Source organism: Malaclemys terrapin, chromosome 20 (genome assembly GCF_027887155.1).
Source record: "Malaclemys terrapin pileata isolate rMalTer1 chromosome 20, rMalTer1.hap1, whole genome shotgun sequence".
Lineage (NCBI taxonomy): Eukaryota > Metazoa > Chordata > Testudines > Emydidae > Malaclemys > Malaclemys terrapin.
Window position 1 is genome coordinate 16,008,928 of NC_071524.1, and position 23,204 is coordinate 16,032,131.

A 23,204-nucleotide genomic window follows, 5' to 3' on the forward strand; every position below is an offset into this window, starting at 1 on the left:
CCAGATCAGGGATCAGAACCTGTCAGTCCAGCCCCAGCACAACAAAGGAAGCCAGGTGCCCGGACAGGCCGGGCCGCTGCCTCCCACTGTCCTCTTCCTTGACACCCGATTCCTGTGGCCGGCTGGGCCCTGGGGGCCGCTCCCTCCCACGCAGACAAAGGGCCAGTGGGAGGCAACAGCATCCTTGTTTCTAGCAGCTTCCAGCCCCTTCGCCGAGAGATGCAGCCAGGGCTGGGGTGGAACGTCACAGCTAACAGCAACGCCCCAACTAACTGAGGGTCTGCCTCGGGGCTTCAGCCTTCCTGCTGGGATTTAATGCGACTGGCACGGGCACAAGGGGGGGAGCTGGAATCACCCAGCAGCCCCTCGGGGGAGGCCGCAACACCGGTGTGGGGGTCCTAGCTTTGGGTCCCCCACTGGACCCCTGCGGCAGCCACAGCGACTGGGCCACAGACAGGAGGGCAGAGAGGGGGCCAGGCCCCGCCGGACTGAGCAGCCCGAGGGTCGATTTAACCCCCCGGTCCCCATAGCCAGGGGCCAGTGTGGTCAGCAGCCCTTCGAAGGGGGTGTCCCACCAGGCGAGGGGACAAGCAGGGACCAGCTGGGATGAAATCAAAGGGCTAACGCTAAGCACAGGGGACTTGCCCCTCCTCCCAAGCCGGGGGGGGGGGGGGGAGGCCTGAGGGCCCTGTCCCACCACAAAAGGGGGACAGGGGAAATCGAGCTGGGAGCCCCATTGTTCCCCAGCAGGGGGGCCAGAACCAGGGAAGGGGTAACAGGCCTAGCAGGGGTTTCGGCCAGCCCGGATTAAGGGCTGCAGCTCCCACCGGCTCTGACTGGAATTGGGGGGGTGGCAGAGAGGGGACGCCCTGCCTCTCTGAGCCTCCGGCACATACAACCAGGCAGGAGGCCAAGTCAAGGCCCCCCCCCCCATCCCTCCCCCCGAACTTCAAGCACCTGCCTCCTGCCGCCAAGGCCAACGGGGGGGAGGGGAGCGCTCAACAGCCTTTGGGAGTATAGGGGGACAAGGCGGGGGGCGATCAGAAGGACAAATGGGGGCTTATACCCCCCACACTCCTAGTTCTAACACTCGGCCCCTCCCCTGCACAAAACCAGACATGGGAGACAAGGGGCAGGCGGGGTGAGTGTTTTAATTAGCACCTCGGCTCCTTCACAGCCCCCAGGACCACAACCCCCGTCCCAGCATCACAGATGGGTGGGGGGAGGGGTGCACAAATTGGGGGGGGTGTTGAGAAATACTCCCCCCCCCCATTAAATACATCAAAGCAAAGAAAAACAAACCCAGAGTCATTAAATACCAACCTAGAACAATCAACCTTGTGCAAAACCAGCCCCATGGCAGGCAGGCGCGTGTGTGTGTTTGTGCCCGTGTGTAGGCACGTCAGCCGTAGCACCTGACCCGGCTACAACAGGAGCTTCGTGGGGCTACCTGGCCACTGGCCACTTGCAGCCACAAGCCCCCTTGTGACATTTGACGAGGGGGAGAGGAGGGCTGGGGGGGGGGGGGGGGGGCGGAGACAGGCAGCCAGGCCCCCCGTTGAGAAATAGCCCAAGATTCACCCCTGCCCAGCACCCGCCAAGGTTGTTGTGCGGGATGGGTCTGGGGGGCAGCCAGGATTCAAACCTGCAGCTGCTTCCCCCCACGCTCTGCTCCCCACACCAGGGGTGCCAGCTCACCCCCCTGTAGCCAAGCCAGGGAGCACGGGTGATGGGGGTGAGAAGGGCAGGGACAGGGAAGGGGAAGGAGACAAGAGCCACCCGCCCAGGGGAGCGCTGGGGGGGGGGGGTGCAGCTATTTAAACCACACCCGCGGCACCCCCAGCTGGGATGTGGGGCAACTGCCCCTGCCCGCCAGCCCCAGTGCCACGGAGCAGCACCTGCGACCTGGGTGGGCATCAGTATGGCCCAGGGATAAAGCAGCCTGGGTTGTTTTAACACACACACACACACACACACACACACACACACACACACACAGGGAGAAAGTGCATGGAGCTGGACAGACGGACATGGGGGGGGGGGCAGGGCTCACCCCCTCCGGTAAGGTTATGGATGGGGACCCAGACACACACACAGGGCAGGGCTCCTTCCTTCCAGCAGGGGGCAGCAGGGACCCACGGACGGTGGGGTGGGGGTGAGGGGAGCACAGGAAAGCTGGGGGGAGCAGGGTCTCTTTTTGGGGGGTGGGGGGAAGTTGCTGACCAGAGGGGAGGCCCCCCCAAGAATGGAACAAGCCCAGGGGATGTCCGCCAGAGCATTAGGAACCCGGGGGGGGGAAATCTGCCCCCCCACCCCATCCTCACAGCTGGAGGGAGGTGGCAGCCTACCCTGAGTTAACCCTGGACGGCTCTGCTGGGAACTGACACCCTGGTGGGAGGGGGGGGGGGCAGGGAAAAGTGGGATCCCACGGGGCGGCAGTGCAGAGAGGTCAGAACACGCTGAGCCGGCGGCTACCAGCCGGCTGGCAAAGGTCGGCCCCTCGGAGACAGAGCCGTTAGCTTGGGGGGGGGGGGGGGGGGGGCAGAAGGCTGGTCCCTCAGCCCGGGGGCCCCCATCCAGGCGGAAGGCTGCACACGCCCTCCGAGGGGGGCTGCTTCAGTCCCATCAGCTTCACGAGATGCTGAGTAACTGGGGAGGGGGGGGAATGGTCCTCTCCCCCCCCCCACCCAGCAAGTTAAAAGATGGAGCAGGCTGCGTGTGCTTCAAATGAGGCGTCTCTGCTGTAGTGTCGGGGCCCTGCCGGGGACCCCCAGTCCCCCGGCTACCTGCGCGGGTCCTTTGCAGCCCCAGGGAACAGGAACCGGGCAGGGGGCGCCGTGGGCCGGGCCAGGCCGGGGCCGCCCGCAGCTGCCGCTTGGCTCTCCTGGTAGGAAGGGGGCGGGGTGGCGGCCTCCGGACTCCAACAGGGCTCGGCTGTTTCCGATGGGGGGGCCAGGCCCCTGGAGAGGATGAGGGGCGTCGGCGTGGGGGGAGCGGGCGGCACGGAGGCACCCCTGGGAGCCATAGACGGCCTCCTCGTAAGACGGGAGCGGCACTGGGCAGCTGTCGACGGTGCTCACCTCGGACTCCTCCATGGGCTCGTACCACCTGCCCAGGGACGGGGAGACCTCGTCAAGTTCACAGCTGCGCCCCGGGGCCCCAGACCCTTCCTCCCCCCCCGCTGGGGCCCCACCGCAAGGGGGGGTAGGATTGCCATGACAACAGGAAGTAGTGGGGGTAGAGTGCAAGGGGTCTAGTGGTTAGAGCACAGGCTAGGAGCCAGGACTCCTGGGTTCTCTCCCTGGCTCTGGGAGGAGTGTGTGGGGGCTAGTGGTTAGCGCAGGGGAGCTGAGAGCCCTGGTCCTGTCACTGAGCCCTGCGCAAGTCACTTCCCTTCTCGGTGGGCGTCAGTTTTTCCCAGCACCCTCTGCGCAGCCCTGTCCCCTGCAGCGTGGTGCCCCCTAGTCCTGCCTCGGGGTCACACGGACTGAACGGGCCAAGATGAGTCGAGGCCCGAGGGCGAGTCAGACCCACGCGTCCCAAGGGGCTGGGTAGGAAGGGGAGAGACAGAGGGTGGGGGCTGGACCCCCGGGGGAGCATCAACCCATGGGAGAAGGGAGCACAGGCTTGCACCTGCCCCCCCAGCATCGTTGCTACAGCCGGGGCAGCCCCCCAACCCCAGAAAGGCGGCGGAGCTCACCTCCAGCACCTGTGGCTGCAGGGTTTCGACCCCACCAGGACACACACCATGGCCACCAGCAGCAGGGCGGACGCCGTCACCGAGGCCGCAGCCACCATGGGGATGGAGGAGACAGTGATGACCGAGCCGGGGTGAGGCACCGGGGATCCTGGGGGGGAGGAGAAGGTCAGCAGGTCACACACAGCAGCTGGGACATTTCACAGCCACCTGCAGCTCAAGGCGGCCAGATCTCCAGTACCAGCCCCCTCAAACTCGAGCCCGACCCCCAAGGAGATGCATTAAACAACAAGCAGCCAGAGGGACTCGAAACCCAGATGGGAGACATGCACCCTCCAGGCCCTAGATGGCGCTCAGGTGCCAGGAAGGCAGGTGCCTCTATAGAGGAAAATCCCCACCGCACCTGGCAACACCAAGATCTGGGGGACCCTGGTTGCACAGAATCCAGCCAAGATGGGGGTCCCCCCTCTTGTGCCAGGTGCCGCCCAGACCCAGAGACACTGCCCGCCCCCCCTTGCCGGTCTCTCACAGCTCAGTCTAATAGACAAAGGGTGGGTGGGGAAACTGAGGCACGGGGCGATGCGGTGACTTGTCCAAGGTCATCCAGCTGGCCAAGGGAACAGAAACCAGGTCTCCCGCGTCCCAGTGCTCTATCCACTAGGCCACGCAGCCTCTCTTTAGTTAATAGGTTAGTGGTCTGGAGCAGGGACAGCACCGTGGGCTGGGCACTAAAAGGGGTGTTCTCACATGACTGACCGTGGCTGCGTTTAACCCGCCTCGTCCCAACCAGTGTTGGGCAAAAGGGAGCAAAGGGCTCCCCCACCCCAATTTCTGTGGGTGCCAGCGTCCCTCCTGGAACAGAGATGGGGATGCCAGCGAGGGCAGGGGGCGAGGGAACAGCTCAGGGGCAGATGGGGCCGTGATGGCTGGGGGTCTCCTCTGTGCGTCCACCATCCCGCCTCCCCCCCACCCAGCAGGCGTCACAACGGGCTGCGTACCCCCGTCGCGGAGCAGGAGGAAGTTTCACCAGCAGCTTCACACATCCCCGCCCCCCCCCAGAAGAGGAGCGTAACGGAGAGGAAACGCAGCCCGGCCACAGGGAGACGCCCACGCACTGCGGGACGCAGCTTCCTGAGCGAAGGCAAAGGCACGCCTGGGAGCGACCGCTGGCAAGCGCCTGGGTGGGTCCGTCTACCCAGACGGTCTCAGAACCCGGCCTGGAGCTCCGGCGCTAAATGCAGCCGTGTAGACATAACGGCTCAGGCTCGGACGCCTAGGGAGGTGGTGGGCCCGGGAGCCAGAGCTCCTGCCGGAGCCTGAATGCATCCACAGCTCTGGTTAGCGCCCGTCGGCCCAGGTTCAGAGACAGGACACAGTGGGGAGGGTGCTGGCCTGGGGCGAGTCACTCTAAGGCTCAGATTTTTCACGGGAGTCGGGCATCGAAGGACCTTGGTAAACCTGGGCCTCCAGTCCCCAGCTGCACAATGGGGCTAATACCTGGATTTTAGGCTTTGTCGGGCCCTCTTTTTGTTCGGTGTCTGTACAGCACCTGGTGCAATGGGGACCTGGGTCATGACTTGGGGGCCTAGGCGCTACCGTAATACACCTAATAGCAATCAAACTGTACAGCACCTGGCACAGTGTGGTCTATGACTGGGGCACGCACGACACTGCCGTAATATACTTAATAGCAATAAAAACGTACAGCACCTGGCGCAATGGGAGCCAGGGGCATGGATGGCAGCTCCTAGGTGCGACTGCAATATACAATGAGAATACAGATGAGGACGCAAGCGGCACAGAGGTTGCATTTCCCCCAGCACCCATTTCTCAGCACCAGGGCAGCACCACATCTGCCTACACTAGCCGCTGCTGCCGGGCTGGGCAAACAGGCCCTGCGAGCTGCTGCAGGGGTCCAGTAGGTGCCACGTCTCTGGCAGAGGTCCTTGCCCATCGCAGCAGGAGAGGGACAGCCGGGCTGGGCGCACGCACTGACCTTCCAGGGGCTTGCAGACGACTGGCTTCAGCACGCTCCACTGGCCGCCCTTGCAGACAGAGACCCCAGGGTGGCCGGCCAGGGTGTAGCCGGCTTCGCAGAAATGCTGCACCACGGAGCCAGCCTTAAACGCGCCGCTGCCCAGAGATAGCTTGCACGCCGGGGACGCGCACCTGTAGGTAGTGTGATCGGAAGGGTCCGGGAACTGGCAATCTGGAGGGACAAACAGGCACATCGAGGGTTAAAATGGGGGAAGGGGGACCAGGAGCCCCTCAGTGGGGTAAGAAGGCAGTGAAGCATGATGCAGACTAGTGGCTAGAGCAGGGGGGTTGCTGGAAGCCAGAACTCCTGGGTTCTCTCCCCAGCTCTGGGAGGGGGAGAGGAGGGGAGGTCCAGCGGGTTAGAGCAAGGGGATGGGGCATCTCTCCCCAGCAGAGTCACTGGTGACCTATGACCTCTGTAGGATGGGGATATCTTATCTCACAGGGATGGCAAAGGGCAGCGTGCTGGTTTCTCTCTCCCCTCCCTCCGGACCCCAGCATGCTTCAGCCCCTTCTTTTTCCTCCCTCTTGCCCTTGGATCGTCTCCCCTCACCCCAAATTTCCCCCAGGGCAGAGAGAGGTTAGATCCGGAGGCGCCGAGTCCCCCATGCCGCTCCCTGCGGCGTCTGGCTGCTCTGGGAAGGACGCCCGCCCCAGCTTCGCTCCAGATTTCAGCCTGATTCGGGCTGGCCACAAGACCAGCATGGCGGGGGGCTTCCTGGTTCCATGGAAGGGATGGAGAAGTAGCGACTCACCAACCGCGAAATGCCCGCTGCCCGCAAACCCACGGCGAAGCTGTCTGGGCTTTTACGTTCCTCATCTCCATCAAGCTCTCTCCCGAGAGCTCCCCCAGCACCAGCCGTTGCACCTAACTTCAGCCAGCAACTGGCATCTTAGCTACGGGGTTGGCTCGATCTACGGCGGGAGGGGTGGGAGACCAACCAGCGGCCAGCCCAGCTCTCACCCCCCTATTCCTAGAGCTCCGGCATTGGGGACCAAGGCAGGAGCTATGGGGCAGGCTGCAGAGACCGTCAGGAAATGGGTTTTTCCACCTGGACATTTTTGATTCAAGCACCTCAAATATTTCAATTTGGAAATGCTACTGCAGCACCTCATGGGAGTTGTAGTTCAGGTGCCTCACGCTCCTCGTTCTCCTCTATAGGCCGGGCTGCCTGACCAGACTACAACTCCCATGATACACCACAGCCAGGATCGCCCATAATTCACCACCTCCAGTGTCCAAGAACGGACACCATGTTGCATCATGGGAAGTGTAGTCTAACTGGCTTATAGAGGAGAACAGGAGCAGGGGACACCCAGACTACAACTCCCATGAGGTCCCACAGCAGCCTAGCCAAATGAAAATATTCTGCTTTTCAGGTGCTCAGTTCTTCAGTTAAAAAAACATCCAAGTTTTCCAGGGGGAGGCAGATTTTTTTTTTTGCCAAAAAATTCTCGAATACCCGATTGTCGAATACCCAATTTTCCATCAAAAACATTTTGATGGGAAGGTTTCACCCAGGAGGGGAGGGGAGGGGAGGGGAGGGGAGGGAAAGGCAGACGAGCAGGTTTGGAAAGTGAGAACCAGCCAGTACCTTTCCTCCTGAGGCCAGCATCAGAGCCGCAGAGCGCCGCGAAGAACAGAGCTGTGGGGAGGTAACCCGAGGGCCGGCGCAGCCCGGGACATCCCGGCGCCTTCACCATCTCACCGGTAGCCTCTGCCCAGAGCTGCAGAACCAGCTGTAATAAGCCAACATGTTACTATCCTGTATGACTTGATAATCCATCTTACAAAGTGAGCACCACCCCTCTCCCTCCCAGTACCAAGCTATGGGTCAGAACCTGGAGGGACACACCCACTGGCTTTGGAGAAATGGGTTTAGTTCAGGGGTGGGCAAACCCGGGGGCCGCATCCGGCCCTTCAGATGTTTTAATCCGGCCCTTGAGCTCCTGCCAGGGAGTGGGGTCTGGGTTTTGCCCCACTCTGCACATGCCGCGGCTCCTGGAAGCAGCGGCATGTCCACCCTCCGGCTCCTATACATGGGGCAGCCAGGGGGCTCCATATGCTGCCCCCACCCCAAGTGCTGCCCCCACAGCTCCCATTGGCCAGCAGACGGGGCAGCGTGCAGAGCCGCCTGGCTGCGCCTCCACGTAGGAGCTGAAGGGGGGACATGCCGCTGCTTCCGGGAGCTGCTTGAGGTAAGTGCCACCCAGAGCCTGCACCCGACCCCCTCCATCACCCCAACCCCCTGCCCCAGCCCTGATCCCCCTCCCACCCTCCGAACCCCTCAGTCCTACCCTCCTGCACCCCAGAGCCCACATCGTCAGCCAGAGCCCTCATGCCCCCACCCACACCCCAACCCCCTATCCCCACCCTGAGCCCTCTCCCGCACACCTCATTTCTGGCCCCACCCCAGAGCCCGCTCCCCCAGCCAGAGCCCACACCCCCTTCCACACCCAACCCCAATTTCATGGGCATTCATGGCCCGCCATACAATTTCCATACCCAGATGTGGCCCTCGGGCCAAAATGTTTGCCCACCCGTGGTTTAGTTAGAGGTTCATCAAAAGTGCTTTAGATAAAAGGGGCTTGATAACCGCTGGTCTCTAGCAGCTGGGGCTGGATTTGGATGTGGGGGCCACTTGCCACCCCCTACTCGCCAGCCTGTGCCCTGGTAAGTCACAGCTCCTTTCTCTGCAGCCTGGGGGGACAGGGAGCACCCAGATCTCCCCTTTGGCTTGGCCACCCACCCGGCCTCCCGGCACTCTGAGACGCAGGGGAATGGGGGGCAGCCATGGGCTCCACAGGTTATTGGCTTTCAAAGCGGCCTGGAGCAGGAGGGACCCCCCCCGCCCAGGTCCCCCAAAAAGGGCTGGCCATGCCAGGAGCCACTTAGCCTCAGGGCCAGAGTTAAGGACAGGACTCAAGGCTACACCCCCACGCCCCCAAAGGGCTCTCCCTGCCCCGGGCCAACAAGGGGTCTCAAGGGGGATCCAGCCAGCAACAGCTAAAGCGATTCCCCCACCCCACTGTCAAGGGGCATCCACACACCCCGATATGCCCAGGGTCCCGGTCCCAGCCCGCTGCTCGGGGGAGTGGAGGGGGTCAGGCATTTTTCTTCAAATGGGGACAAATAGATCCCCGCGCCCCTGGAGACCCCACCCCCCATCCCGGGGTCCCTGCACCCCGAAGTTTCTTCCCCTCTCCAACTTCTGCACCCCAACCTCATCTGGGGTCCCCCGTCTGCGCCCCATGAGACCCCACGCCGGGGTCCCCGCGCCCCTAGAGATTCTACCCCCCCCCAGTCTCTGCGCCCCTGCCCCAGCCGGGGTCCCTCTCCGCCCCCGGAGACACCCCCCCCTCACCGGGTCCTGGCGCTCCGGATCACGGCGGCCGCGTCTCCCCCCAGCCGGGGCCGCTCCGGAGCCGGGGTCACCCCGCAGGGCGCAGGGCACGGGGCGCGGGGCGAGTCCCCCGGCGGCTCCAGCTCCGGCTCCGACAGGCACCAGGAGCAACTCGCAAAGCGGAGCCGGCGCCGGCCCGGGGGCGGGTTTTAAAGCGGCGGCTCCGCCCTAGGGGCCGGCTGGAAAATCCGAGTGGGGCGGGCGGGGGGTAATTCCCAGCGCGAGTCGATTTCCTTCTCCCCCCCCCCGCCTGAGCCTGCCCCCTACTGCCCCCCCTTCTCCCCCCCGCCTGAGCCTGCCCCCCACTGCCCCCCTTCTCCCCCCCCCGCCTGAGCCTGCCCCCCACTGCCCCCCTTCTCCCCCCCCGCCTGAGCCTGCCCCCACTGCCCCCCTTCTCCCCCCCCCGCCTGAGCCTGCCCCCCACTGCCCCCCTTCTCCCCCCCCGCCTGAGCCTGCCCCCCACTGCCCCCCTTCTCCCCCCCCGCCTGAGCCTGCCCCCCTTCTCCCCCCCCGCCTGAGCCTGCCCCCACTGCCCCCCTTCTCCCCCCCGCCTGAGCCTGCCCCCTACTGCCCCCCTTCTCCCCCCCCCGCCTGAGCCTGCCCCCTACTGCCCCCCTTCTCCCCCCCCGCCTGAGCCTGCCCCCTACTGCCCCCCTTCTCCCCCCCCACCTGAGCCTGCCCCCTACTGCCCCCCTTCTCCCCCCCCGCCTGAGCCTGCCCCCTACTGCCCCCTTCTCCCCCCCGCCTGAGCCAGCCCCCTACTGCCCCCTTCTCCCCCCCGCCTGCCCCCCTTCTCCCCCCCGCCTGAGCCAGCCCCCTTCTCCCCCCCCGAGCCAGCCCCCCACTGCCCCCGCCTGAGCCAGCCCCCTACTGCCCCCCTTCTCCCCCCCGCCTGAGCCAGCCCCCCACTGCCCCCTTCTCCCCCCCCGCCTGAGCCTGCCCCCCACTGCCCCCTTCTCCCCCCCCCGCCTGAGCCTGCCCCCTACTGCCCCCCTTCTCCCCCCCCGCCTGAGCCTGCCCCCTACTGCCCCCCTTCTCCCCCCCGCCTGAGCCTGCCCCCTACTGCCCCCCTTCTCCCCCCCCCGCCTGAGCCTGCCCCCTACTGCCCCCCTTCTCCCCCCCCGCCTGAGCCTGCCCCCTACTGCCCCCCTTCTCCCCCCCCGCCTGAGCCTGCCCCCTACTGCCCCCTTCTCCCCCCCGCCTGAGCCAGCCCCCTACTGCCCCCTTCTCCCCCCCGCCTGCCCCCCTTCTCCCCCCCGAGCCAGCCCCCCACTGCCCCCGCCTGAGCCAGCCCCCTACTGCCCCCCTTCTCCCCCCCCGCCTGAGCCAGCCCCCTACTGCCCCCCTTCTCCCCCCCCGCCTGAGCCAGCCCCCTACTGCCCCCCTTCTCCCCCCCCGCCTGAGCCTGCCCCCCACTGCCCCCCTTCTCCCCCCGCCTGAGCCAGCCCCCCACTGCCCCCCGCCTGAGCCAGCCCCCCACTGCCCCCCTTCTCCCCCCCCGCCTGAGCCTGCCCCCTACTTCCCCCCTTCTCCCCCCCGCCTGAGCCAGCCCCCTACTGCCCCCCTTCTCCCCCCCCGCCTGAGCCAGCCCCCTACTGCCCCCCTTCTCCCCCCCCGCCTGAGCCTGCCCCCCACTGCCCCCCTTCTCCCCCCGCCTGAGCCAGCCCCCCACTGCCCCCCGCCTGAGCCTGCCCCCCCTTCTCCCCCCCCGCCTGAGCCTGCCCCCGCCTGCCCCCCTTCTCCCCCCGCCTGAGCCTGCCCCCCACTGCCCCCCTTCTCCCCCCCGCCTGAGCCTGCCCCCCACTGCCCCCCTTCTCCCCCCCGCCTGAGCCTGCCCCCCACTGCCCCCCTTCTCCCCCCCCGCCTGAGCCTGCCCCCCACTGCCCCCCTTCTCCCCCCCCCGCCTGAGCCTGCCCCCCACTGCCCCACTTCTCCCCCCCCCGCCTGAGCCTGCCCCCCACTGCCCCCCTTCTCCCCCCCCGCCTGAGCCTGCCCCCCACTGCCCCCCTTCTCCCCCCGCCTGAGCCTGCCCCCCACTGCCCCCCTTCTCCCCCCCCGCCTGAGCCTGCCCCCCACTGCCCCCCTTCTCCCCCCCCGCCTGAGCCTGCCCCCCACTGCCCCCCTTCTCCCCCCCCGCCTGAGCCTGCCCCCCACTGCCCCCCTTCTCCCCCCCCGCCTGAGCCAGCCCCCTACTGCCCCCCTTCTCCCCCCCCGCCTGAGCCAGCCCCCTACTGCCCCCTTCTCCCCCCCCGCCTGAGCCTGCCCCCCACTGCCCCCTTCTCCCCCCGCCTGAGCCTGCCCCCCACTGCCCCCCTTCGCCCCCCGCCTGAGCCTGCCCCCCACTGCCCCCCTTCGCCCCCCCGCCTGAGCCTGCCCCCCACTGCCCCCCTTCGCCCCCCCCGCCTGAGCCTGCCCCCCACTGCCCCCCTTCGCCCCCCCCGCCTGAGCCTGCCCCCCACTGCCCCCCTTCGCCCCCCCCGCCTGAGCCTGCCCCCCACTGCCCCCCTTCGCCCCCCCCGCCTGAGCCTGCCCCCCACTGCCCCCCTTCGCCCCCCCCGCCTGAGCCTGCCCCCCACTGCCCCCCTTCTCCCCCCCCCGCCTGAGCCTGCCCCCCACTGCCCCCCTTCTCCCCCCCCCGCCTGAGCCTGCCCCCCACTGCCCCCCTTCTCTCCCCCCCGCCTGAGCCTGCCCCCCACTGCCCCCCTTCTCCCCCCCCGCCTGAGCCTGCCCCCCTTCTCCCCCCCGCCTGAGCCTGCCCCCCACTGCCCCCCTTCTCCCCCCCGCCTGAGCCTGCCCCCCACTGCCCCCCTTCTCCCCCCCCGCCTGAGCCTGCCCCCCACTGCCCCCCTTCTCCCCCCCGCCTGAGCCTGCCCCCCACTGCCCCCCTTCTCCCCCCCCGCCTGAGCCTGCCCCCCACTGCCCCCCTTCTCCCCCCCCGCCTGAGCCAGCCCCCTACTGCCCCCCTTCTCCCCCCCGCCTGAGCCTGCCCCCTACTGCCCCCTTCTCCCCCCCGCCTGAGCCAGCCCCCTACTGCCCCCCTTCTCCCCCCCGCCTGAGCCAGCCCCCTTCTCCCCCCCACGAGCCAGCCCCCCACTGCCCCCCTTCTCCCCCCCACCTGAGCCAGCCCCCCACTGCCCCCCTTCTCCCCCCCACCTGAGCCAGCCCCCCACTGCCCCCCTTCTCCCCCCCGCCTGAGCCAGCCCCCTACTGCCCCCTTCTCCCCCCGCCTGAGCCAGCCCCCTACTGCCCCCCCGCCTGAGCCTGCCCCCCACTGCCCCCCTTCTCCCCCCCCCGCCTGAGCCTGCCCCCTACTGCCCCCGCTTCTCCCCCCCCACCTGAGCCAGCCCCCTACTGCCCCCTTCTCCCCCCCCCGCCTGAGCCAGCCCCCTACTGCCCCCTTCTCCCCCCCCCCCGCCTGAGCCAGCCCCCTTCTCCCCTGAGCTCCCAGCACCCCATTCTGTACCCAGAATCCCCCAGGGCCCTAGCACTTACATTACCCAGAGTTCCCTGGGTCCTCTGCCCACCCCACCCAGCCTGTTACCCAGAATGCCCAGGGCCCTAACACCTGCATTACCCAGAATCCCCCAGGGCCCCTGCCCACCCAGACCAGACCAGTCTCTGTTACCCAGAATCCCCAGGGCCCCAGTGTCCCTTGGGAACCCTGCCCATCCCCAGCGCCCCATTCCCTGGGGCGCCTGCCAATCTTGGGTGCCTGCAGAAGGCTGGTCTAGACATGGAAGCCTGGAACGGGAGGCATTCAGAGACGATGGCGAGGTGCCTAGGACAGATGGCTGGCTGGCCCTGTGGCAAGACACCGGAGAGCTGTGTCCTGGCTCCCCCCACCCACCCCCGCCACCCCTTGTGGCCCGTCTGCACCTCACCCATTTCCCGGGCGAGCTGGCAGAGCACTCATCCAGGAGGTGCCAGCCCCCCCGACCTGCAGAGCCGTGAAACGCTCCCTCCCTGCTCAGCCCTTCCCACGGGGACAAGAGGCCAGGAAAGGCCCCCAAGGAGCAACTAAAGGGCATCTCCCGGGGCAAGTTCTAACCCGTCCAGGTTGGGGGTTGGTGACAGTGCTGGACAGGACATCCCCAGGGGCAATCAGGGCTGGGGTGGGACACACTTTGGCAAAAGAAAACCCACCACCTGGCCCGGTTTTTAAAAGAACTGCCTAGTTCGAACAGGGATTCACTCAGAGAAGTCCTAGGCCCTGGGTTATCCAGGTCAGACCAGATGATCACAGTGGGTCTATGAACCTTTCATGCTAGTTTCTTCTTTCCCACATTTTTTTTTCCACCCCTACATGGTTTTTGGAGGGGAAGAAACTTTTTGTTTCCCTGAAATTGTCCTTTTTCCCTCAAAATCTTTTGGGCGTTTTGGTTCTGGTTTTGGAAGAAAACCCTAAGACCCTTTTGGCTTCCGGCCCTTTAAAAACGTCGCTTTTCGATCAGCCAACCCCCCAAATAAATAAATAAATAAAATACAAAATTGGGGGGTTTCGTTGGCAAAAAAACTAACACCTTTTTGGCTTCCAACTGCCCCCTCTCCTCAGTTTTCGGTGGCCAAAAACTGAAAGGAAAAAAAAACAAAAGTCTAGGAAAGTTTTGTTATGGAAACCAAACAGTTTTCATTTCCTCCCCAATTTTTCTTAGTTAAAAAATTGCGTTTTCAATCAGTTCGACCCCGTGGGTTAGTAAGTTGTTTATAACTGTGCCACCGGGGTTTCGGGCTATTAATAACAGAGTGCTCCATTCTTGAAATGCTTCGCTGCGCTTTAAAGTTGAACTATTCTGGCCTAGTTAAAGCAACTCCACCAGCTAGAGCGTAGCACTATTCCTATATGGGACGAGGAATAAGCTATCCAGGTGTGAGGCACCTATCTCCTCCTATAACTGCACCCACAGACTAGCAGACTATACCAGTATAGCTAGACTGGTAAAAAATATCATCCCCCTGACAGACATCGTTATAGGAGGCCGACTTCCAAGTATAGCTCAAAACATTCTTCGAGCGCTTGCTAAACATCTATAAACAGACCCGTTTTGATGCTATCAAAGGAAGTATTTCTTCACCCAATGCACGGTCAACCCGTGGAACTCCTTGCCACAGGATGTTGTGAAGGCCAAGACTATAACAGGGTTCAAAAAAAGAACTAGATAAGTTCATAGAGGGTAGGTCCATCAGTGGCTATTAGCCAAGATGGGCAGGGATGGTGTCCCTAGTCTCTGTTTGCCAGGAGCTGGGACTGGGCGACAGGGGATGGATCACTTGATGATTCCTTGTTCTGTTCATTCCCTCTAGGGCACCTGGCATTGGAAGACAGGACACTGGGCGAGTTGGACCTTTGGTCTGACCCAGTCTGGCCGTTCTTATGTTCTTATCCCTAGACAAGGGATCCGGTAGGGAGAACTTCTGCCTTACAGCTTGGCTTATTGGTGCATGGGCTGTGAATATGCTACCAGAGAATTTCCTGCGATTCTGAACCAACCACAATCGGGAGAGGAATAACGGGTTGATCTCCTACCAGGGAAGCACTGGTCTATTGCTTTCTTCTTTATAAAACGGTGTCGGGTTACTCCGGACTAGCCTATGCCAGTCAAGGTCCCCCACAGAGATAAGGCCTAAAAAGAAGAGAATTGATGCATTGCGCGAGAACAAGGAGAATTGTTGAGTCACGTCTCGAGCAAGGTGAGGGATGAGGAAAGAGCTCAGGGGGATGTTCTAATTTTCTGGACGCTCTGGTTTTGTTTGGGTTTTTTTTGAGTCTTTAGACAGCCGTGTGCCTCAGTTTCCCCATGTGGAGAATGGGAATAATTCTTTTTTTCTATTTGGTCTGTTTAGACTGTCTTATTTATTATAGGTATTACAGTAGCATCTAGGAGTCCCAGTCATGGCCCAGAGCCCCACTGTGCCAGGCGCGGTACAGACACAGATCTCAACTGGGTATTACCGTCATACATTGAATTAATACGTCTCCAGGAGCTGGGACTGTAGGAAAACACCGACCGTCTAAGACTCGCAGCATGGGTCATCGGTGGCCCCAAATCCTCTGCCTTTAGCAGACAGAGTGCTAGACAATCAGGAATCTTGCCCCAGCTATACCACTGCCCTTAGGAACTTGGGAATGTTACTTCCCCCACCCAGTGCCTCAGTTTCCCCATATGTAAAACAGATGAGGCAACTGACCTCTCTGTAAAGCACTAGAGCTGGGGATTATTATATAAGAACTAGATTATTATTTGAAGTACTTACCTGGCCCCTGTTCTCCTAATCTCTGAGCCCCTCACACTGTCCTGTGTAAGGTGGGGCTGTTATGCCCATTGTACTGGTGGGGAAACTGAGGCACAGAGCAGCTAAGTGACTTGCCCATAGGGTGTCTGTGGCAGAGCAAGGAATTGAACCAGGGTCTTTCAAGTCCCAGGTTCACATCCTAACCCTGGGCCACTCTCCCCAGCAGTGCCCAGCACCTTCCAAGTGTGCTGTCCTGTTGGCTGCGACGTGCCTGGCCCAAGCTGCGGAGCTCCCTGCTGGGCAGGGATGCGGTAGAGGCCCGGACTCTAAATGTGGCGAAACGGGATGTTATGGGGCGGGGTGCCTCAACCGCCTGATTCACAGCTCTTTTCCACGAGCTCTAGGGTAGTTGTTTCCTCCTTCGTCAGTCACGGCCCATCTCGCCATCTGCCTGGCTATTTTTAGATCTGGGCTAGGACTCAGACATGCAGTGGGGAGGGTGGATTTTGAGCTGCGTCATCACCTTCAGGAATCGCGCTGGTGAGCGAAGAATGGGACAGGAAGTGCCCCGAGGGGGGCTGATCCACCAGGCCGCTCTAGGAAAGCTCGCTGGGTGTGAAGTGATCTGGGTTGACGCCTTGTCCCTGGGTGGGCAGGGGCCTGGGTGTCAGCACTGGGATATTGCTATTAGGTCTATTACGATAGCACCTAGATGCCCCAAGGTGCCAGGCGCTGTGCATTTGTATTGCTATTAGGTGTATTACGGGAGCACCTAGCTCTGTGAGGTCCCGGACCATGAGTGGGACACCTTGATGCTACTGTAATTCACCTAATAGCAGTAAAAATGTATCCCCTGCCTAGCACAATGGGGTCCATGTCTGTGACTCCTAGGTGCTACCATAATACATATAATAAATAGTGATAATAATATACAGCACATGGCATGATGGGGTCTGCTCCATGACTGGCGCCTAGGTGCTACCGTAATACACCCAATAGCAATACAAACATACAGCACCTGGCACAACGGCCTCCTAGGCACTACAGTAATGTAATTCATGCTAACAAGGTGTGAGTGCTTTATGCCTCCACACCTGGGGCAGTGAGACCCTCAAGTTACCCCAGGATGATTAAAGCAGCCCCGCTGTCTAGCCCGGGCACGGCCCATGAGTCCTGCTTAGAGCCCCATGAGGTTCGGTTCATCGGAGGAGTTTTTTCTGTAAATGGCTTTTTGATGGAGGTGACCCTTGTTCGTCCCCGCTGACGATTTTCTGGTGGTTTAATGTCATGGAACAAGGGCGATTTCCCGGTGAAATCCTCGGGGTTTTGTTTCAAAGGGCTGTGGTTACTGACAACGTTTAGGGGAAACTGAAAATGAAGGCGGTTGAAAAAGCACCAAAATTTTCCATGGGAAATTTAACGGGGAACCCCCCAAATTTTTCAAAATTTCACATGGAAAAGAAATTGGAATTCTTCAACCCGGCGCCGATTTCCCGAGGTGCCGACGCCGGTGGCGCTTGTGAGCGACAGCGGGCATGGGCAGGGCTCCACGCCAAGGAGCCGAAACCTGCTGCCTTGAATCCAACTGGGCCCCAGCAGTTCCTCGGTCTGGGAGGCATCGGGGGAGCCGAGCCGGGGCAACCCACGCAGCGGCACCTTCCCCATGAGGCACTGGGACGCGTGGCCCCTTTCCCACCCTGAACCCAGATCGTTACAGCCATGACCAGAACATGGGGAGGATCCAAACGCTCCCTGAGGTGATGAAAATATTGGGTATCACATGCATGACGGTAGCACCTGAAGTCCCCAAGATTGGGGCCCCGGTGTGCTGGGTGCAGCCCGGACCCCAACCGAGATCAGGGCCCTCATTGTGCCAGGCGCTGCACAGACTCTGGCCAAGATTAGGGCCCTACGTCGGGGCACTGCCCATTTCCCGCCCCCCCCTCATCAGACCCAGCACTTCCCAGACCCCAACCAGCCAAAAAGATCACTACTACTAGTGGGGAGGAGAAATGGGGGACACGGGTATAGGGGGAGGCGGCGGTGGGGGCTACAGGACCCCTGGAGTGGGGGGAATGGAATTTCAAGCGAAGGCCTCGGTGCTGCAGGAGGTGGGTTTGGATTGTGATCTCCCGAGGCCCTGCAGGCAGGACAGCACCAGGCGTGTTAAAGCGAGTGAGGGTGGTGGGAGAGATCTCAGCGCTACTGGTGCTGCTGGGGAAAGAAAGGGGCTTTCCTTAGCCTGGGGAAAGCCACAGGTGGTCAGAAATTCCCCAGGCTTTCAAGGCTCCCGCTGTATGTCAGGGGCTACAGGACCCTACCTGCTGTGAATCCCCCAGAGCAGCAGGGGATCCCCTCGCTCTGGCTAGCGTCAGGGTAGGAGGCGAGTGCGAGGCCCGGCCCGGGCAGCACAGGATGTTAGGGTATCTCCGTCTGCCACCCAGAACCCGTAGGTTCCTGTGGAGCTCTGACCTGCAGCCAAAGCCAGAGTTCTCCAACCAGGTGTGACTTTATCCTCCCTGGGTCCCCAAGCTGGAGTATTATTACCCCCGAGATAGGGAAACTGGGTAAGTCATTTCCTCCTCTCCGAGCCTCCAAGTCACACAGTCAGGGACAGAGCTGGGAATAGAACCCAGGAGTCCTGGCTTCCAGCTCCCCTCTCGAACCCAATACACCCCCACGCCCCTCCCAGCACGGGGACAGAACCCAGGAGTCCTGGCTTCCAGCTCCCCTCTCGAACCCAATACACCCCCACGCCCCTCCCAGCACGGGGTCAGAACCCAGGAGTCCTGGCTTCCAGCTCCCCAGTCTAACCCAATATACCCCCACGCCCCTCCCAGCACGGGGACAGAACCCAGGAGTCCTGGCTTCCAGCTCCCCTCTCGAACCCAATACACCCCCACGCCCCTCCCAGCACGGGGACAGAACCCAGCAGAACCTGACTCCCCGCTCCTCCCCTCCCCCCACGCCTCCCGTAACCCTACAGCTAAAAATCACCCCGTGAGGACACGGTAGGTTATTACAAAAATTATTCTAGTCAAAAGAGGTCAATAGCCAGGGCCCATCATGGTGGTATCTGGCTCCCTTTGAAAGCGAAACCATACCGGTGGTCAGGGAACGGCCTTTCTCCTTTTAGGATGATGATAGTTCTATCCTGGCAGCACCTCCTGGCCCCAGTGGAGTTCAGGGCCTCCATGGAGCCAGGTGCTGAACAAACCCCGAAAGAGATCAGGGCCCCCTGATTGCACCCAGACTCATGAGACAGATTTTCTCCCCGCAAGAATTCAGTTCCTGTCTAGAATGGGAGGCTGTGACCTGCGGCGCCGTTGTGAAACATGCAGGTCAAGAGACTGAGGAATTGCAGGAACCGAGGCCTTGTCTACACACAAACGCGCTCCCCTTGAGCCCCGGGGCCCAGGCCTGGCTTCGCTGACCCAGTGGCTGAATTTGACCTGGTCTGTCTACACCAGGAGTGTTTTGCCCGCAGAGCCATCACCAGGCTATTAAGCCAGCAAAAAACTCCTACGGATGCCGGCTAAAGAGTGCATGGGCTGGCCTGCCTCATTCTAGTGCCCTGCCCAGCAAGACAAGCTGTCCCCGGGAAAGCATAACTTTGGGATAACTGCGTCTGCGCTGGGGGGGGTTGCCTCGCTCAGCGATTGCAGCCCTGGCCGACGGCGCTAAGCCAGCCCTTTGCAGTGCGGACGGGGCCTGCGGCTAGGTACAGAGCCGCATGGCTTGAACGCCACGGGGGGCTGTGAATAGATTTCACCCTGGGCCCCTGCCCCACATGGCTGACTTATGGCAACACGAAGGGGGCCGGGCGTGGTGGGGGGAGGCTGCTGTAAACCATTGCTGGCCCCTGCCCGCCACTGGGGCAGGCGCTGTCGGCTCCGTTGTCCAGAGGCCTCCTGGCTCTTCAGGTTCGGTTGATCTAGCTGATCAACAGGTGCCGGGAGCTCGGTGCCTAGGCCTTGTCCTGGTGAAACGCTGGGTGATTCCACCCGGGGCTGGTTGTCCTGCACTCACCAGAGCTGGGTGCAACTGCGCGTGTGGACGCTCTTCAGCGGATTCTCTACAAGGGGGGTTAGCACAGACGCCGCTGGCTTCTAGGCGGCACGTCCCAGCTGCTATCTGAGCTAGGCGCTATCCAGCCAAAACAATCCTGAACTGGGACGGCCGGACCGGCGCCTGTGCCCCTTGTGATGGGCCTGGCCCAGCCCCGAAACTCCCTGTGTGCCTCCACCCATGGCCCCTGCGTGGGGAGCCCAAGACTCTCCCCCCACTAAATCAGTTTCCATTGAAATCAGTGAAAACTCCGAGGCTTGGCGGGGCTGGGCCCCAGCCTGGATTTGAAGATGGCAAGAGATGGAGAACGCAGTACGTCCCTCAGGAGTTCGGGCCCAGGGGTAATCATAAAGCGGTGCCTTCTTTCTAATTGGACTCTGGCTTCAACTTCCAGCCCATCTGTAACATATCGAGAGCAAGCAACGGGCCGCATCCCACCCCCAGCTCTAGCCCCCGCAGCACGTGAAACTGCACATACGCCCCCCCACCCCCCGACAAAAACCACATGAGGCCAGCGTTTCATTTTCCTCCAAAAAAAGAAAGCCTGTAATTGTCATACTAACCTCAACACTCGTTGAAAAGTTTTGCCTGGCTGAGACCCACCAAAAACAAAAACAAGAAAGTCCCCAAAACCCAAACTCACAGCACAAGAACCAATTCTGTTTTTATACAAGTCAGTCCGTGGCTGATTCGGTGCTGGGAGCCTTTAGTGTCACGGCAAATCTGGCCAATCCCACAACCCCCCACCCCCCGAATCGGGAATACTGTAGTGTTACAAAATGACAATATAAATAGCTTCTTTAAAAAAAATAGTAACAAGAAAACAAATCAGTAGTTGTTTCTAGACAGAGTTCACCAGTTCTTCGCTTCGCCAGGATCCCCTCCGCCCCCCCGGCATTTATAGCCTGGTTTCTCAGAGGATTGGCGCACCGGGAAGGCTGTGATGCAGGGGGGCGCTAGTGTCTTACAGGGGTGCGTAACAGCCGGTGCTGATTGTCACAAGTCCGCCGGTGGCGTGCACTGCCGTAGCGTGGGGAAGCAGGACTGCCCGGTCATTCAGTGAGCAAACTGCCGCTGGGGTTTTCCCCACAGCAGCAGGCGCTGCGGGAGGGACTGATTCAGAAAAGGGGCAGTAGCTCTTCGGCCGGAGCCCAGCGCTGGTGGCAGGGGGCACCCGGAGAAGGAGCGAGCGAACGGAGTGGATGCTCAGCTGATGTAAACTGGGGGCCCGCAATGGGTCGACAGCCGCTGGGGAGCAGGCCCCACGCGCGTGAGGCTGATTTAACCAGGAGGGGAGTTGGCCCGGCACGCCCAGGAGCAGATGCTGGTACAGTGGCAGAAATTGGGACGAACGCCGGCGCCAGTGGAAGGACAACCCCTCCCCCCAGTCCTCGTGCCCCCTGGGAACGCTCGACCACACACCCCAGGTCCCACTGGCTCAAAGGAGACCCCAGATGCTGAGCCAGCCCAGAGGGACGTTGAGTGTGACCCACAAAGCCCTTCTGCTCCAGTCTCTGAGCCCTAAAGTGTCTCTCCCCCCCCCCCCCCCCGCCAGCTCCCACGCTCCCCGGGAAGCTCAGTGAGAGGTTAGGGGTCTGAGCACCCAGTAACACATCATGACCGGGTGAAGCAAGAGAGACAGGCAAAGGTCTGTGTCATTGATCTGAAAACCCCAACGAAAATAAACGGCGGTTAAACCTTCCCGTGTGGGGAGATCAGGGGAGTGGATTACGCGGGGGGGGGAAGGAAGTCAGAGCCGGCCGACGTGGTTTATGTCAGAGCAGACCAGGGGCGTGAAGTGGCAAGGCTGTGTGTCCTGTACAGCACGGGACTGGCTCACACCCCCGGGCTTCGCTACAATTCAAGCAGGCTGAGAAACGGCAGGTGTCAAAGCTGAGAAAGACGCCAGGAGCCCAGGCAGGAGTTGGGCGAAGGGCCCGGGATGAGAAGGGAGAGCCGAGGTACAGCGCGGTGCCCGAGGGGCTGTATCGAACAAGACCCACCCCCACACCGTAAATCCGTCTGGGTGGAGCTCCGGGTTCGGGGGCATTGCAGGGTTAGGCCCAGCCAATAAAAATACCCGATTGGACCCGCGTTCCCCCCACTTCCCCCGTCAGTCTCCCCTGTAGTTCTCTCTTGCAGCGAGAAGCACGACTGATGGGCAGTTCTGCAGAGAAGAAACCAGGGGCCAGGGAAACCAGGTAAAATAACCGCAAACAATCCCCTTGTGCCTGTAACCAGCCCACTCCTGATGCACTAGGGGGGCTCCCGGAGACAAGAAAAAAAAGGCAGCGAACCAGTTGTTCTAACTAAAGTATCTAAAAGCACGTAAAGAAAGACCATCCCTGGGCCCCTCCCACTCCCCAGAAAGCATGCAGAGGAGTCATGCATGTTCATTGCATGTCGCCGGGGGGGGGATCCTCCTCAAAATGGCTCAGTTTCCGCACGCGGGACCCTCCCCGAGCAGCCCCCCCATGGCACCCCTGGCAGAATGGGAAGTAGAAGCAACAAAACTCTGGCCCACGTTCGGGGCGATTCTTCCTTCGGAGCCACGTCATGGCACTGCCGGGGAGCGGGCTGCTGGCCTGCCAGCCTCGGACCGAAAAGTCTCTCTAAGGGGTAGGGAAGCTGCCCCCCTTTCCTGGCTGGTGTCGGAGATCACAGCTCAGGCCAGCCCCCGACCAATGCTGAGCTCCGAGCTCCCAGACCCTGTCACTTCCTCCCTGCACTGAGCTGGACGCAGGGGGAAGATCCTGCCAGGGACGGGGAGCCCCCTTGGGCAGGATCTCTCGCGGATGAGCCAGCAAACCCCAAAGCCCAGACTACACCAGAGATCTACAACGTCCTCTGGTCCCCGTAGGCCGCTGGGGCCTTTGTTTCTCTGACCCCACAGGCTGCCCAAAACAGAGGGCAACAGGCCGGGAGCATTGGGAACCTCCCTCCCCCCCACTGCAGAGATGCCAGGTATCCCAGCATGCAAGGCTGCACAGATCAAGGAGGGGCATTGCATGCTGGGATACCAGAGTCTCTCCCCACCAGTCTAGACACAGCGGGCCGGAGTGGATTGCGTTTTGGAGGCCCCGGGGGACGGGTGAGCCATGCACTTGGGGCTACTCAGCTGGAAAAGAACCTGTGAAGCAAAGAGGCTGGGGGCTGGGTCCCTGCTCCCCCAATCCCAGGGACCGAGCAGGAGCACGCGTCTAGACCTCAACGCAGAACGAGCGGGGAGGGGGGCGCGGGGGCAGCATCGAGACCCTGCAGCAGCAGCCTCTAGTCTCCTGCGAGGGACGGTGTGGTGGAGACCCCGAAGCTACCACGTAGCTGGGCTGCACAACCAGCGCTGATCTCAGCAGTTACGCACCAGGGGTGGAGACGGCCAGGGCAGATTTGGGCCGTCAACAACCCAGCAATAGGAGCTGTTTGCTTTCCCGGCTGCGTCTAGAGCCATCCTCCCTCCTGCTGGGGAGGACGCCCGGCCGCTGGCGTCCACCCTGCCGAAAAACCCCAAACGCTACGGCGCTAAACAAAACCGCTCCTACCTACCCCGACCGCTCCGGGCCCGGCCCGGGGAAGATAGAGCCCGCGGCCAAAGAGGAGCAGACAAAGCCGCTTCTAGCCGTGGCTGGAAGTTCCAGTGTTGAGTCGCTTAGTGTCTGGCGCTCCCGGCCCCGCCTCGTCTGTGTGTGTGTAAAAACTACCGTTTTGATCAGAAATTTTAAAGTCCTTAAAAAAACCTACCCCCACCCCGCTTAGCTGGCCCCCTACCC

The 23,204-nt window shown here is 62.3% G+C and overlaps 1 pseudogene; it reads right to left on the reverse strand.

Annotated features, from left to right (window-relative positions):
- Nucleotides 1-1,991: 1,991 nt before the first annotated feature.
- Nucleotides 1,992-9,226, reverse strand: LOC128826781 (sushi domain-containing protein 6-like; annotated as a pseudogene).
- Nucleotides 9,227-23,204: the final 13,978 nt, after the last annotated feature.